This window comes from Colobus angolensis, unplaced genomic scaffold (assembly GCF_000951035.1).
Source record: "Colobus angolensis palliatus isolate OR3802 unplaced genomic scaffold, Cang.pa_1.0 Scaffold174, whole genome shotgun sequence".
Lineage (NCBI taxonomy): Eukaryota > Metazoa > Chordata > Mammalia > Primates > Cercopithecidae > Colobus > Colobus angolensis.
Window position 1 is genome coordinate 4,567,752 of NW_012114866.1, and position 17,365 is coordinate 4,585,116.

At 37.8% G+C, this 17,365-nt stretch overlaps 1 protein-coding gene and 1 pseudogene across 2 annotated transcripts in view; one reads left to right on the forward strand and one right to left on the reverse strand.

Moving 5' to 3' along the window:
• DLG2 (discs, large homolog 2 (Drosophila)) overlaps positions 1 to 17,365 on the forward strand; it is a 2,293,993-nt gene that overhangs the window by 85,800 nt on the left and 2,190,828 nt on the right. The gene's annotated exons all lie outside the window — the stretch shown is intronic.
• On the reverse strand, positions 1,434 to 2,400 carry LOC105509331 (annotated as a pseudogene). The gene has a single exon (XR_001001419.1). The product of XR_001001419.1 is annotated as a Golgi SNAP receptor complex member 1 pseudogene (transcript).

Consider the following 17,365-nt stretch of genomic DNA (forward strand, 5'->3'; position numbering starts at 1 on the left):
ACAGAGAATTTAATCAATGAACTTACTTCCCTGATCCTTTAAAGTTCACAATGGGAAAACTTTTCTTTTAAGGGTACCCTGAATCAATGAACAATCAACTCATATTTAGAAAAATAAACCCCATAGTTAAGAAAAATATATCAAATGTCTTTCACACCCATAAGGTAAAAAACTTTGACACCAGAATGAAAAACTTCTCAGTCTCTGTACCAAACCAGGTGTTAGTCCACCCATGAGCAAGCTCACCTGAATAACAGCATCTCTATACTATGATGTAGCTGAGAACTATATGCTGATATCCTTTTATTCCCTGTGGCTCAGACTGAAGCCAATACTATAAATACCACAGTGAATTCCAATGGTGAAGAGCAGAAGTGTAGATGCTGGAAGTCTACAAGCCAGGTTGTAGTTCAGTAAGACAAGTCATGAATTTACAGAAATTAAGAAATTTTTAACTCAAAAATAATTCTGGTGGCTGGTTTAAAATCTGTCACTGTCCAGGGATGGTAACAGAAGACAGGTGCAGAGAGAGACAGATTCTGCCACATGCACCCTCAACAGTGAAACCATTCTCTGGATGTTTGGAAATGCTTAACAGATTTGGAATGAACAGATTTTCACAGAACACGGGACTCCTGGTACATTAGGCAGTAGTCCTTAAACTTTTGCCTATACATTGTGGAGCATTTACAAATGGAATTCTCTGGACAGTGAGCCCTCAATGCCTTTTTATATGTGGCTTTTTGAATAGATCACATTAGAAACTGAGCAGTCCCTTTCTTCAGTTACCAGTGTCAATGCTGGTATGATGATGAGCAGTGGGGGCACTTACAGACACTGGCGATTCATTTATTTTATCCTAGTGGAACTGAGATTTCATTTCTTTTCAGTAAAAAATATTAATCCAAGGGAAGAATTTTTAAAAAATGGAAACAATGACTGGTGCCTTAAATACGAGACTGTCATTCTTGATGTTTTTCCAGCAATACAATTAACCCCAGTGTACTTGTAATTTAAAAGAAAAAAAAGACAGTTTTACAGTGATCTCTATTTCAGACAACCTCAAACGTGCTGAAGTTGGTCCAACAGCATCTCAAAGAATCAATGGAAAACAGAATTTTCCTTAAATATCAACAGAGTTGAGGACACAGAGCAGAAATCTATAGCACAAATTATCAAGAAAGAACTTGCAATTTCTCATTGTGAGTGTAAAATAAGAGGACAAGAATTATTTTTATTCACAATCCAATCTGGTAGCTAAAAGAAAAGCAGTCTTTGGATATAGAAACCTGGTTTTCTGAAGAGCCCAGCTGTAAGACCTGGCTTGTCATCAGACTTCAACACTATCATGGAAACACAGAAAACTCTGTTTTTGATTGGTTTACTTGCCTCCTAGGAGACAAAAGCAACTGAAAACCTTTTTGGTGTTTTTAAATTAAAAACAGAAAAATGTGTTAGAAAAGACAGCACAGAAAAACTGTGGCTTCAGCTCAACCTGACCATGTCACAGAGTCCATCACTGTCAGCCTTGCATTCATCCTGCTGGTCAGGCTAATTATCAAGACAGTCAACTTCTCCCTTGGACGTTTCCTTATTCCAGACTAGGGTGTGAAAGTGGTGGTTGTCAAGAATCCCTGCAGATTTCCCATCAATGGAATGCATACAGCAGCAACAGGATGGTACAGATCCCAATAACACCCCCTAGGATGAGCAAGTCCCACCGCTTCCTCAGGTTGATCCTCTGGATCAGGCTGTTTACAGCAGGAAAACGATTGGTCAAAGTGTTCATTTTGCTGTAAATTGACTTCAACATTCCTCTCTGTGAAGTCATATTTTCTTTTGTTGCCATAGCAATGCTTATTGTCTCTTCTATCAGACAATCTGAGTTTCGAAGGTGGTCATGTTCTTTCAAAAATATCTCAGTTCTTCTGTTGTTTACTCCAGACCCACTTTTATATGATTCAATACCTTTTTGTACTGATCCCATGAGATTCTCCCTTTCCTGTATTGCCATAAAGTTTGCTTTGGTTTTATGGAATTCATGTGTATAATCCTGCAATATGTCTCTAAGACACTATAATGTATGCATCAGGGCCGCATTCAAGGAGGGAACACCTGCACTGTTGGTATATTCTGTCATTTTATCGTTTACCCTGTAAGCCTTGCCAAAAGTTGTTCAATCTCAATTGCTGTTGTCTCAAACATTCTGTTTTGGCTTGATCCATTTAAAAGGGGTGTTGTATCACAGCTATACCTGTTGCGTCTTCCATCTCGGGTACTGCTATGACTGTAACTTGTACATAGTTTGCTGAAGGAAACTAGTTTAAGGTCAAGTTCATTTTCCATTTGTCCAGCCTGTTTCCTGAGGTCTTCCCAGTAATTGCTGGATCCTGCCGCCATCTTTGTTGTCCACCGTCAGCCGGGATCTATTAGACTTCTTGTATTTGATTCCTAGAACATTGTATTAGATAACCATATAATGCCAGTTTCAACAATATCTCAACGTAAATCTCATCTTTATGTTGTGTAGGTGGAGGGAAAGCTTCCCTTCCACCCTCTGTAAAGGTTTACTGAAATGACTGACAATAGATTAATAAAAAAAGGGCTTACAAATTTATTTATGTATATATGAACATGAGAATCCCCACAGATGTAAAATTCAAAGAGGGGCCAGATGGTTGAGGCTCAAATGCCTTCTTCCCAGGGCAGAAGAGAAATGGGAGGTGTAGACAATTGTGATGAAATAGTGAATAACTTTCAGGGGAAATAAATAAACCAAAAGGACACTTGCCTGGAGCAAAGTCCTTCTCATCTCTGAGGGAGGTGGCAGAAAAATGAGGGGCCTGTGAACAAATGTTGTCTTATTATGCAGATAGAGTTCCCTAGATAATCTCTTGGAGTTACTCCATGGAACAGATGAAAAGTTTCTGTGGGTGTGGCAGTGACTGTTAGTCTCTTCTCCAGTGGTTAATTTTTTTCTGGTTATTCAGTAAGACAATTGCTTATCTTTTGGAAAGAAGTTTCTTTAGTCAGATAAAATTCCAGAGAGAGTCCCTCCTTGTACTTGTAGGTGGGTGGGAGAAAACAAGAGATGCTTAGAAAATTAGGCAGCTTCTAAGGCCTTCTGATTTCTTTTAATTAGGAGTGGTCAGTGTGCCAAAGCACTGTATGTTGGGGTATCATTCTCTGCACCTCAACAATGTGAAGGTCAAAGTTTTATAAAGTTATTGCATTGAGGTTACATGAGCTTTATAAAGAATTCTACTCCCTGGAACATTTTGTATAAGATAGGGGATCTCAGTTGTCTGAAGGTGTAGTAAAAGTTTTTTGTGAAACCATCTGTGCATGGTGTTTTTTTCTGTAGGTCAATTTTATGACTTCTGATTCAATGTCTTAAATGGTTATAGATCTATTTAAGTAGTATATTTAGTTTTAGTCAGTTTAAGTAAATTATGTAATTGCCTGATGGGTTCTTCTTGTCCACTGCGCAGACAAACCCAATGCACTTGAGACAGTGTTATTGTAGTAGAGTTTAATTATCATGAGGCAGCCAAGTGGGAGGACAGGAGTTATTACTCAACTCCATCTCCCCAAAGGCTTAGAGGTTAGGTTTTTCAAGGATACTTTGGGAGCAGAGGGGCTAGGGAATTGGTGCAGCAGACTGGTTAAAAGTTAAATCGTGTGTGTGTGGAAAAATGATCCTTGTGCAGTGTCAGCCTCTGGGTGAGAGCCATGGGACTGGTTGAGTCATGATTCACAGGTCCAGGTGGAGTCAGTTGGTTGTCAGCACGCAAAAGTCTGAAAAAAACATCTCAAAGACCAGCCTTAGGTTCTAAACAATGATGTTACCTATAGGAACAATTGGGGAAGTTGCAAATCTTGTGACCTCTGGTGCAGTAAATGATCATAGAAAGGCAAACTGTGTCTACATCTTAGCAGAATTCAGCTCCCGCCAGTCCTAATCTTGTGGGCTTTCGTTAGTTTTACAAAGGAAGTTTTTGTCCTTGAGCAAGGAGAGGGTTAGTTTTAGGGAGGGACTGTTGTCTTCCTTCCTTCAAAGCCACGCTATGAACTAAATTCTGCCCATAGTTAGCTTAGCCTATACTTAAGAATGAGTGAGGACAGCCAGCTTGTGAGGTTAGAATCAAATGGAGTCAGCTATGCTAGACTTCTTCCACTGTCATAATCTTTGCAAAGGCAATTTCAATTATATTTTTTCCAGGAACTTGCCCAGTCTGTCTGTTTTCAAATTTCTTGGCTTAAGTTAGTTCATAATATTCTCTTATGGTTTTTAAATCTCTACTTGTAATTGTTTATTTTTCATATTTAATATTATTTTATTTTCTCTAATATTTTTTATGTTCAATACTATCAGAATTTTGATGACAACTATTGTTTTCAAAGACCCTTTTTTTGTTAATTTGCTTTATACTATTCTTTATTTCTATTTTGTTAAATATGATTCCCATTATTATTATTTTTTTCTTCTACTTTCTTTTATTTTACTCTATTGTGCTTTTAAAAACTTCTTGGGTTGAGATCTTGGATAGAAGTTTTTAGTATTTTTTCTTCTCAAATATATACTTTTTGGCTATAACTTTTCCTGGTAAGTACTACTTTATCTGCAAGCCACGTATTTTTGTATGTCATGCTGTTACTTTCTAAATATTGTATATATCCATATAAAATGGAAACAAACTATGAATATTTAGCAGTATAATTTTTATTAATATATTTTTTAGCAAGTAGAAGATGCTGAATGTAACACAATTTTTATGTAGAAATTAAATGTAATTCTTAAATTGATTTTCTTTCTACTTTTTTTCTCCAATTTTATTGCTTTATATTCTGTACACTTATTCTTGGTGTTTAGTATTTGTTGAGAGATGAGTGTTATCTGTTATATAGATAATTTTATACATGTATAATGTGTACATGAAAGGACTATTGACTATAAACATTGCATTTTATATTCCACTCCTTTGTATATAATTTCTTCCACACATCATTTAGTCACTTTCAGTAAGAGTCTATTAATATCAATTTTTCATCTGCAGATGTAGTTATTTTATTCTTCAATGCAGTTTAGCTGGAACTCCTTCAAGTCCTTACTCAAAAGTTACCTTCTTAGTAAGTCTTAATTTTTAACTTATTTAAAATTACAACCTCTTGTAGCCTCAACTCCAACTGCTAGCAGCTCTTCACCCTCCTTACTGTACTCAACTGCAAAAAATAGCACTTATTGCCAGGTATGGTGGCTTGTGCCTATAATCCCAGCACTTGGGAAGGCTGAGGAGGGTGAATCACTTGAGGTAAGCAGTTCGACAGCAGCCTGGCCAACATGGTGAAACCCCATTTCTACCAAAAATACAAAAAGATTAGCCAGGCATGATGTTGTGTACCTCCAAAAAAAAAAGCACTTATTATAGTCCAACATGTTAATTTAAAAACTATTTTTATGTCTATTATTTATATATTTACATATGATATAAGCTTAATGAAGTTAGGAATTTTTTTCCCCTTTTCATTAATGTGTCACAACATCTAAAACAGTGTTTGGCACATAAAAGGTACCTAATAAGTATTTATTGAATGAAAGAAAAAAGTGAATTTAGAATTCACATTTGTTTAATATTTGTTCTTTGCAGATATTATTCTATTTCTATCACCAGTATATAGGCTCCACTAAGGCAAGAATTTTTGTCTGTTTTGTTCACTGCTATATCCTCAGGAACTAAAACAGTGCCTGGCATTCAATAAATATTTGTGAATAAATTAAATTATAATTAGGGCATTCTCCATGTAATTGTTTTTCTGTTGCATTCAATGTATCATTTCTCTGAGGTTGCTTTTAGTATTTTATTTTTGTCTTTAATTATCTGAAGTTTCTCAATGATGTATCCAGTGTGGATTTCTTTTTAATTCTTTGTGTGAGATTTGTTTCTTGAATTTAATCATGTTTTTAATCATTTTGGGCAAATTCTTAGCTATTTTCTCTTCAATATTTTCTCTTTCCTATTCTATCTTGGAATGCCTATTTAAATAGACAGATGACTGTTTCTTATTCTTATTAATAAGTTTCTTATTAATATGTTAATAATAATTTATTATTATTATTAAATATGTTTCTTATTAATATTCATTCATTCATTATAAATATAATCTTATTAATATTCATTCTCTCATTATATTTTCCATTTCTTTATTGTATTGGATTTTGGGTAGTTTTCTTAAGTCCATCTTCCCATGTAATAATTTTTTCTTCAGCGATATCTAATTTACTAATTAATCTATATGTTGAGATTTAAAAATGCTAATGCCGTTTTAGAAGTTCTCTTCGTTTTATTTAAGTCACTATTTTTCATTGGAAGGTCTTTCAGTATAACTCTATTTCTTTTATTGTTTAAATAATATCAAGAATAATTATTTAAAAATATCAGATTTTTTTTTTTAAGCTTTTTTTTGGGAGGGTGCTGTTTTAACCATTTGTTGCATCTACTGATACTCCCTTTTGGTAAGTAAAAAGTTCTCAGATGATTTGTAAACTTCGTGAGTTAATTTTCAGCAGAAGTCTGGTTTTCCATAACAGCCATATGTGTTATAGAAATATACCTAGAAATGAGTTTTGCATTTATTTCTTTTGGGTATTCCAGGAGTTCCACTGTTCTGAGGCCAGTTTTTTGTTAATATTTTGGTTTGAGGTCCTTGTAGCACCATTCATGGTTGGTGTGAGATTGGAATTTTTACTTCTCACAGAAGGCTTCTCCTTTCTACTAACAGCACTCAGCAGAGAAGATGAACATTCTTGCCTTGGGCTAGATGCTGAAGACTTTTCTTTTTTTTCTTTGAAGTCCCATTTCATGAATAGGAGCCTTTCAGGTTCCAGTGAAAGGAGTTTTATTTTCAGATCCTGCCTTAGTTCCTGCTTACCATTAAAATTGTGATCTCAAGGCCTTAGAGGTATATGTATTTGGACCTGATACTCCCTTTTACCACTGAATTCTTAGCTTCTTGGCTTATTGTTGTGACTTGAGTTACCTCAATTTTTCTTTTGCCTGAGGATTTGTACTTTTTTCTTTTTAGTTTTGATATATACTTAGTATTTGTGGGCTATTTTTTATCCAGCATTCTGTTTATATTTGTAGTGGGATAAGATCTTCAGCTACTCAGTGTGGCACATTGTTACTCTGGAAGCCTTGACTAGGAATACTCTTATTATTGAAACAAAAATTTAGAAAATAATTAAATTTATTTGTGAACTTTATATTATTTGCATGCAGCGTCAGTACCATTTCAGCTAAACAACATCATCTTTGTTGTGAAATTAATGTTATTAATTTGAATGTCAATGTTTTTGTAGTTTTAAAATATATTTAATTTGTGAATTTATATTAATTTAATAGTTATAAAGAAACTATATGCACAATAGTTTAGATCTAATTTCATTAGTATGTATTTATGTGGCATTAAAATATGAGTATTTAAAGCAACATTGGACAATTATAATTATTTTTACATTAAAAACTCAAGTCTGAGAAAAACTGGGCTAATCATGACTAGAAAAAAATTATATTTTGAAAGTGATGGCCCCTACTTTGAACTCAGTTTTTTTTCCTTGATGTTCACTGCTGATTATATATTCATATTTGGTCATCTTTTGGGGCAGCATAATGGCTTAGCCATTATGCTTCTCATATTTCTACACCTAATACAAATTGACCTTTGAGGTATGTATACTATCTATTCAGTATATAGAGATGATGTTATCTATCTCAAAAATGCTTCATAGGAATGGGCACTAATATGTCGGAATCATTTTGGAAAGTTTTTTCAAAACACATATATCTGGTTTACTTCACTTCCTCCTTTACCTCCTATTTTGATAATGCTGTCAGTATTTTATCCTGAAATTAACAAGAAGTTACTGAAGATTTTGAGCAATATTGTGCCACTTCTATTTCCATATTTTCTTTCTTGACTGTTAGACACAATTGTTTCTGAAGTCTTTCTCAAGATCTAGGTAGCTTAACTTGTTCCTTCTTTCCTTTAGAAATATGGCATTCAGTAACTAATGTTCATCATGCCAGAGGCCATGGCCTTAAATATGACAGGGAGTAGGGTCTAGAAAAAGTATTCTTGTAATTACAGTGAAGATGAACTGTTCTTGAACTTGAGAGTTATCCAGAGAAAGCCTCATATAGTGCGGAATAGCAGGGATAGGATATGCCTTACCCAAACCAGCCAGTTGCCACTTTTGTTAGGGCAGATGTTTCCGCTTTTGAAGCAAGATATTTCCCTGATTGCTTTGTGGGACTCCCAACAGGGGGTGCCTCCTTTACTCAGCCTGCTGCTCTCAACTCCTCGTGGGAACTGGCGTGCATGAGCGCTTGAATCTGCCAGCCACTTCAGCACCAGCGGCACCAGTGGCTCCAGGGGATCAAACTCCACTCATTTGGACCAGCTGCATTCCACCCCTCACAGGAGGGACTGCACAAGTGAGTGGGTGCAGGAACCAGAGTGAACTCCTTTGGGTGCTGGCAGCGCAAACTCCATACAGGCCCCGTGGCAGCATCCAGGTGGGGTGCCTGTACTCCCGAAGCCCCAGGGGATGTGATACAGTGCTCTTTTAGCTCTGCCATCCACTGTGGCTTAGGTGTAAACAGCTCAGTGGGCCCTCCACCCTTTTGTGCGAAGCGGCTGTCCTCCGCCAGTGAGGGCAAAGGGCCAGTATGACATCCTTTTGTATCATACTTGTGGCTCCAGAGCTCTTGTCTGGCATCCAGGAGAAGTGAAGCCACATGAATAAATTGATTAGATCTTGTGCAAGAGAATTGGCAACAAATCCATAGAGTAATGTGAAAGCAAGTTTACTAAGAAAGTAAAGGAATAAAAGAATGGCTACTACACAGGCAGAGCAGTGGCATGGGCTGCTCAGCTGCTTATACTTATTGTTAATTTTTGATTGTATGCTAGATAAGGGATGGATTATTCATGAGTTTTCCAGGAAAGGGGTGGGCAATTCCCAGAACTGAGGGTTCCTCCCCTTTTTAGACCATATAGAGTAACTTTCTGATGTTGCCATGGCATTTGTAAACTGTCATGGCTCTGGCAGGAGTGTCTTTTAATGTGCTAATGCATTATAATTAGTGTATAATGAGCAGTGAATGAGAATCAGAGGTCACTTTCATCACCATCTTGATTTTGGTGGGTTTTGATCAACTTCTTTATTGCAACTTGTTTTATCAGCAAGGTCTTTGTAACCTGTATCTTGTGCTGACCTATCTCATCCTGGTAGAATGCCTAACCTCCGGGGAATGCAGCCCAGTAGGTCTCAGTCTTATTTTACCTAGCCCCTATACAAGATGGAGTTGCTCTGGCTCAAATGCCTCTGACATTTTTATATTTTTGAATGGAAATACTTTTTTTTCATACTTGTACAATTTACAGTTGTATTGGGAAATATTTAGACATTATCAAAAAGTATAAAGAAGAGAATCGACTGGCAAGATGGCTGAATAGGAACAGCTCAGGTCTGCAGCTCCCAGCGAGATTGATGCAGAAGGCAGGTGATTTCTGCATTTCCAGCTGAGGTACCCAGTTCATCTCATTGGGACTGGTTTGACAGTGGGTGCAGCCCAAGGAGGGAGAGCCAAAGCAGGGTGGAACATCACCGCACCTGGGAAGCACAAGGGGTCGGGGGAATACCCTCCTCTAGCCAAGGGAAGCCATTAGGGACGGTACCATGCACGCCAGCCCAGGTCCTGTGCTTTTCCCATGGTCTTCACAACCCGCAGAACAGGAGATTCACTCCAGTGCCCAAACCACCAGGACTCTGGATTTCTGGCACAAAACTGGGTGGCTGTTTGGGCAGTCTCTGAGCTAGCCACAGGAATTTTTTTTCATACTCCCGTGGTGCTCAGAACGCCATCCAGACAGAACTGTTCACTCCCCTGGAAAGGGGGCTGAAGCCAGGGAGCCAAGTGGTCTGGTTTGGTGGGTCCCACCCCCATGGTGCCCAGCAAGCTAAGATCCACTGGCTTGAAATTCTTGCTGCTAGCACAGCAGTCTGAGCTCAACCTGGAACACTCGAGCTTGGTGGGAGGAGGGACATCCACCATTGCTGAGGGTAGAATGGCGGTTTTACCCTCATAGTGTAAACAAAGCCACTGGGAAGTTCAAACTGGGCGGAGCCCACCACAGCTCAGCAAGGCCACTGTAGCCAGACTGCCTCTCCAGATTCCCTCCTCTCTGGGCAGGGCATCTCTGAAAAACAGACAGCACCCCAGTCAGGGACTTATAGATAAGACCCCTACCTCCCTGGGACAGAGCACCTGGGGTGAAGGGCAGTTGGGGGCACAGCTTCAGCACACTCAAACCACCCTGCCTGGCAGCTCTGAAGAGAGCAGTGGCTCTCCCAGCACAGCGTTTGAGCTCTGATAAGGGACAGACTGCCTCCTCAAGTGAGTCCCTGACCCCTGTGTAAACTGACTGGGAGACACTTCCCAGTAGGGGCTGACAGGCACCTCATACAGCAGAGCTCAGACTGGCATCTGGCGGGTGCCCCTCTGGGACAAAACTTCTAGAGGAAGGAGCAGGCAGCAATCTTTGCTGTTCTGCAGCCTCCACCAGTGATACCCAGGCAAACAGGGTGTGGAGTAGACCTCCAGGAAACTCCAGCAGACTTGGAGCAGAGGGACCTGTCAGAAGGAAAACTAACAAACAGAAAGGAGTAGTATTAACATAAACAAAAAGGACGTCCACTCAGAGACCCCAGTCGAAGGTCACCAACTTCAAAGACCAAAGGTAGATAAATCCATGAAGATGGGGAGAAACCAGTGCAAAAAGAGTGAAAATTCCAAAAACCAGAATGCCTCTTCTCCTCCAAAGGATCACAACTCCTTGCCAGCAAGGGAACAAAACTGGACACAGAATGAGTTTGATGACTTGACAGAAGTAGGTTTTAGAAGGTGGGTAATAACAAACTCCTCCAAGCTAAGGGAGCATGTTCTAACCCAATGCAAGGAAGCTAAGAACCTTGAAAAAGGGTTAGATGAATTGCTAACTAGAATAACCAGTTTAGAGAAGAACATAAATGGAGCTGAAAAACACAGCAGGAGAGCTTTATGAGGTACACACAAGTATCAATACCCAAACTGATCAAGTGGAAGAAAGGATATCAGTGACTGAAGATCAACTCAATGAAATAAAATGTGAAGACAAGGTTAGAGAAAAAATGAGTGAAAAGAAATGAACAAAACTTCCAAGAAATCTAGGGCTATGTTAAGAGACCAAATGTACGTTTGATTGGTGTACCAGAAAGTGACAAGGAGGATGGAACCAAGTTGGAAAATACTCTTCAGGATATTATCCAGGAGAATTTCCCCAACTTAGCAAGGCAGGCCAACATTCAAATTCAGGAAATACAGAGAACACCACAAAGATACACCTTGAGAAGAGCAACCCCAAGACACATAATTGTCAGATTCACATTGAAATGAGGGAAAAAATGTTAAGAGTAGCCAGAGAGAAAGGTCGGGTTACCCAAAAAGGGAAGCCCATAGACTACCAATGGATCTCTCGGCAGAAACCCTGCAATCCAGAAGAGAGTGGGGGCAGATATTCAACACTCAAATAATTTTCAACCCAGAATTTCATATCCAGCCAAACTAAGCTTCATAAATGAAGGAGAAATAAAATCCTTTATAGACAAGCAAATGCTGAGAGATTTTGTCACCACCAGGCCTGCCTTACAAGAGATCCTGAAGGAAGCACTAAACATGGAAAGGATCAACCGGTACCAGCCACTGCAAAAACATGCCAAATTGTAAAGACCATCGATGCTATGAATAAACTGCAACAACTAATGGGCAAAATAACCAGCTGGCATCATAATGGCAGGATCAAATTCATACATAACAATATTAATCTTAAATGTAAATGGACTAAATGCCTCAATTGAAAGACAGAAACTGGCAAATTGGATAAAGAGTCAAGACTCATTCATGTGCTGTATTCAGGAAACCCATCCGACATGGAAAGACACACATAGGCTCAAAATAAAGGAATGCAGAAATGTTTACCAAGCAAATGGAAAAAAAAAGCTGGGGTTAGAATACTAGTCTCTGATAAAACAGACTTAAGCCAACAAAGATCAAAAGGGACAAAGAAGGCCATTACATAATGGTAAAGGGATCAATTCAACAAGAAGAGCTAACTATCCTAAATATATATGCACCCAACACAGGAGCACCCAGATTCATAAAACAAGTTCTTAGAGACCTACAAAGAGACTTAGACTCCCACACAATAATAGTGGGAGACTTTAACACCCCACTGTCAATATCAGACAGACCAACAAGACATAAAATTTACAAGGATATCCAGGACTTGAACTCAGCTCAGGACCAAGCAGACCTAATTGACATCTACAGAAGTCTCCACCCCAAATCAACAGAACATACATTCTTCTCAGCACCACATTGCACTTATTCTAAAATTGACCACACAATTGGAAGTAAAACACTCCTCAGCAAATGCAAAAGAATGGAAATCATAACGAACAGTCTCTCAGACCACAGTGCAATCAAATTAGAACTCAGGTTTAAGAAACTCACTCAAAACCACACTACTACATGGAAACTGAGCAACCTGCTCCTGAATGACTACTGGGTAAATAATGAAATGAAGACAGAAATAAAGATGGTCTTTGAAACCGATGAGAACAAAGACACAACATACCAGAATCTCTGGAACACATTTAAAGCAGTGTGTAGAGGGAAATTTATAGCACTAAATGCCCACAAGAGAAAGCAGGAGAGATCTAAAATCAACACCCTAACCTCATATTTAAAAGAACTAGAGAAGCAGGAGCAAAGAAATTCAAAAGCTAGCAGAAGCCAGGAAATAACTAAGATCCGAGCGGAACTGCAGGAGATAAGAGAAACAAAAAAATCCTTCAAAAAATCAATGAATATAGGAGCTGGTTTTTTGAAAAGTTCAACAAAATAGATAGACTGCTACTCAGACTAATAAAGAAGAAAAGAGAGAAGAATCAAATAGATGCAATAAAAAATGATAAAGGGGATATCACCATTGATCCCACAGAAATACAAACTACCATCAGAGAATGCTATAAACACCTCTACGCAAGTAAACTAGAAAATCTAGAAGAAATGGATAAGTTCCTGGACACATACACGCTCCCAAAAGTAAACTCAGAAGAAGTTGAATCCCTGAATAGACCAATACAAGTTCTGAAATTGAGGTAGCAATTAATAGCCTACCAGCCAAAAAAAGTTCCGGACCACATGGATTTACAGCTGTGTTCTACCAGAGGTACAAAGTGGAGCTGGTACCATTCCTTCTGAAACTATTCCAAACAATAGAAAAAGAGGGAGTCCTCCCTAACTCATTTCACGAGGCCAGTATCATCCTAATACCCAAACTTAGCAGAGACAACAAAAATAGAAACTTCAGGCCAATATCCCTGATGAACATTGATGCAAAAATCCTCAATAAAATATTGGCAAACTGAATCCAGCAGCACAACAAAAATCTTATCCACCATGATCAAGTTGGCTTCATCCCGAGGATGCAAGGCTGGTTCAACATATGCAAATCAATACACGTAATCCATCACATAAACAGAACCAATGGCAAAAATCACATGATTATCTTAGTAGATGCAGAAAAGGCCCTCAACAAAATTCAGTAGCCCTTCATGCTAAAAACTGTCAATAAGCTAGGTATCGATGGAACATATCTCAAAATAATAAGAGCTATTTATGACAGACCCACAGCCAATATCATACTGAATGGGCAAAAGCTGGAAGCATTCCCTTTGAAAACCAGCAGAACACAAGGATGCCCTCTCTCACCACTCATATTCAACATAGTATTGGAAGTTCTGGTCAGGACAATCAGGCAAGAGAAATAAATAAAGGGCATTCAATTAGGAAAAGAGGAAGTCTAATTGTCTCTGTTTGCAGATGACATGATTGTATATTTAGAAAACCCATCGTCTCAGTCCAAAGTCTCCTTAAGCTGATAACCAACTTCAGCAAAGTCTCAGGATACAAAATCAATGTGCAAAAATCACAAGCATTCCTATACACCAATAACAGACAGAGAGCCAAATCATGAGTGAACTCCAATTCACAATTGACCCAAAGAGAATAAAATACCTAGGAATCCAACTTACAAGAGATGTGAAGGACCTCTTCAAGGAGAACTACAAACCACTGCTTAAGGAAATAAGAGAGGACTCAAACAAATGGAAAAATATTCCATGCTCATGGATTGGAAGAATCAATATTGTGAAAATGGCCATACTGCCCAAAGTAATTTATAGATTCAGTGCTATCCCTATCAAGCTACCGTTGACTTTTTCCCCAGAACTGGAAAAAACTACTTTAAATTTCATATGGAAGAAAAAAAGAGCCCACAAAGCTAAGACAATCCTAAGCAAAAAGAACAAAGCTGGTGGCATCACACTACTGGACTTCAAGCTTTATTGCAAGGCTACAGTAACCAAAACAGCATAATACTGGTACCAAAACAGATATATAGACCAATGGAACAGAACAGAGGCTTCAGAAATAACACCACACATCTACAACCATCTGATTTTTGACAAAGCTGACAAAAGCAAACAATGGGGAAAGGATTCCCTATTTAATAAGTGGTGTTGGGAAAACTGGCTAGCCATACGCAGAAAGCTGAAACTGGATCCCTTCCTTATACCTTATACAAAAATTAACTCAAGATGGATTAAAGACTTAAATGTAAGACCTAAAACCATAAAAACACTAGAAGAAAACCTAGGCAATACCATTCATGACATAGGCATGGGCAAAGACTTCAAGACTGAAACATCAAAAGCAGTGGCAACAAAAGCCACAATTGACAAATGGGATCTAATTATACTAAAGAGTTTCTGTACAGCAAAAGAAACTAATTCATCAGACTGAACAGGCAGCATACAGAATGGGAGAAAATTTTTGCAATCTATCCATCTGACAAAGGGCTGATATCCAGAATCTACAAAGAACTTAAATTTACAAGCAAAAAACAACCCCATCAAAAAGTGGATGAAGGATATGAACAGACACTTCTCCAAAAAAGACATTTATGCAGACAACAAACATATGAAAAAATCTCATCATCACTAGTCATTAGAGAAATGCAAATCAAAACCACAATGAGATACCATCTCATGCCAGTTAGAATGGTGATCATTAAAAAAGTCAGGAAACAATAGATGCTGGTGAGGATGTGGAGAAGTAGAAACGCTTTTACATTGTTGGTGGGAGTGTAAATTAGTTCAACCATTGTGGAAGACAGTGTGGCGATTCCTTAAGGATCTAGAACTAGAAATACCATTTGACCCAACATTCCCATTAATGGGTATATAAATCATTCTACTATAAAGACACATGCACACATATGTTTATTGTGGCACTGTTCACACTAGCAAAGACTTGGAACCAACCCAAATGTCCATTAATTATAGACTGGATAAGGAAAATATGGCACATATACACTGTGAAATACTATGCAGCCATAAAAAAGGATGAGTTAATATCTTTTGCAGGGACATGGATGAAGCTAGAAACCATCATTCTTAGCAAACTAACACAGGAACAGAAAACCATACACTGCATGTTCTCACTCCTAAGTCGGAGTTGAACAATGAGAACACATTGGCACAGGGAGGGGAACATCACACACCAGAGCCTGTCGGGGGGTTGGGGGCCTAGGTATGGGATAGCATTAGGAGAAATGCCTAATGTAGATGACGGGTTGATGGGTGCAGCAAACCCCCATGGCACATGTATACCTATGTAACAAAACTGCATGTTCTACACATGTATCCCAGAACTTAAATTATAATTGAAAAAAAGAGAATCAATTTTGTATAGCTACACCTAGCAACAGTATTACCTAGAAATAGTAACATTTTGGTGTATATTCTTCCAAAATCATTTAAATCCACACACATATAAACACATATGACCACATATAACTTATCTGATTGATAGAATTGACTATTTTCATTTGTTTTTAAATAAATGCCCTTGGACTGGGACTGACTTTTACTTTTTGAAACATTAGTTCAGTGTTGCAAGTATTTACTTTGACATTTTTGCCTATGAAATGTCATGTCAAATGATGATGCTATGACATAGGAAAAGAGAATGAAGAATCATAGAATTGCAGAAGTTAAGATCTAAAAGAGACCTTTGAGAATATTAAAACCTCCTTTAAAATCCGCAGCCAACAAGTCAGGATTCTTTCTATTGTTCATATTGTCACATATTATGTAAACTTTAAAAGGAAAAAATGCTGATATTGAAGATATGGTATTTATTAATACTTTAAAAGATGAAGCCTTACTCCTAAATTTACTTCATAAACAAAATGTATTTTGTCCTATTTTATCAAAGGATCTTCCATAATTCCCAGACTAATCAAATGCATAGGTACTTGTTTGCCAGTCAGTTTGTAGACACATTTTTTTGTCGGTCTTTGGGGGAGTTCTCCAACATAATGTATTTCCAAGAGATTGCTTAACAATGAAGGTGGTGCCCCATTTCTTTCGGTGTAATTTCTACTTAGGTTGAATTCACAAATAAATTTAGAATTGTAACTAAAATCCCATTGAAGTTACCTAAAATTAGGAGGAAAGAAAAGAAAAATAAATGAGAACAAAGGACCAGCAGGGCAAAAAGTGCTACTGTTTTGTAAAGAATTCATTTCTCTTTCTCTGTGGGCATACAAATGTGGGTGGTTTTCTCAGTTCTGGAGTTGTTGTAAATAAATTAGCTGTAAACCAGTCACAGATTTTTTTCCCTCTTAGTCTTCTAAATTACTTAAGGTGTCAAGCTGAGAAGTCTGTGGGGCTTTCAGCAATAGCACACTGTTTCATATTATGACTTTTTAAAAGCAGAGACAGAAGCAACCCAAATAATTCCATTTGCGTTTGAATTAAATTCCTTGGGCATTTCCTCGATTTTGTTAGCAATTCAACAGGAAGCCTAGTATTAGGAGATAGGGAATAATTACAAGAGAAAGGGAGGGAGAGGAGTAAAGAGGCACTGAATTCATGATGCAGAATTTGAAGTTTTTTTTTTTTATAATTAGAAGGTGGTGTATCAAATTTTAATCCTTAGAAGTAATTTTCTGTGACTTCAAATCTGTGTTTTTTTGCACTCTATGAATTGTTCTATAAACAATCAGCAAAAGTCAAATCAGTAGTAATTTTGTAAGCCATCTCAAAGGGTTTGGAGACATTTTCTAAGTCATTTATTGACCCAACTTCCATATAGGGCCCATTAGTATATATTATAATAATATATTATTATAT